The sequence below is a fragment of the Nerophis ophidion genome, linkage group LG18 (assembly GCF_033978795.1).
Source record: "Nerophis ophidion isolate RoL-2023_Sa linkage group LG18, RoL_Noph_v1.0, whole genome shotgun sequence".
Taxonomy (NCBI): domain Eukaryota; kingdom Metazoa; phylum Chordata; class Actinopteri; order Syngnathiformes; family Syngnathidae; genus Nerophis; species Nerophis ophidion.
Window position 1 is genome coordinate 18,367,649 of NC_084628.1, and position 264 is coordinate 18,367,912.

Below are 264 nucleotides of genomic sequence, written 5' to 3' on the forward strand. Positions count from 1 at the left end.
TTCTGGGACTTGTAGTGCGATATGATATTGTTTAGTTCAGCGGCCTTTGCTTTGTTTTCAGCTGCCCACGGGCACATTTAAAAAACAAAAACATAAAAAGTGGAAAAACGAGCAAAAAGATGGAATTTAACGAAAAATGTTACAATATTGACACAAGTAACACAAAGCTACTTACTTAAAAACTGTCATTACTCAAAAAAAAAAAGGCTATTACTTCGCATCAAATGCTCCATTTAAAAAAGTGTTGGGGAAAATATCACGTTT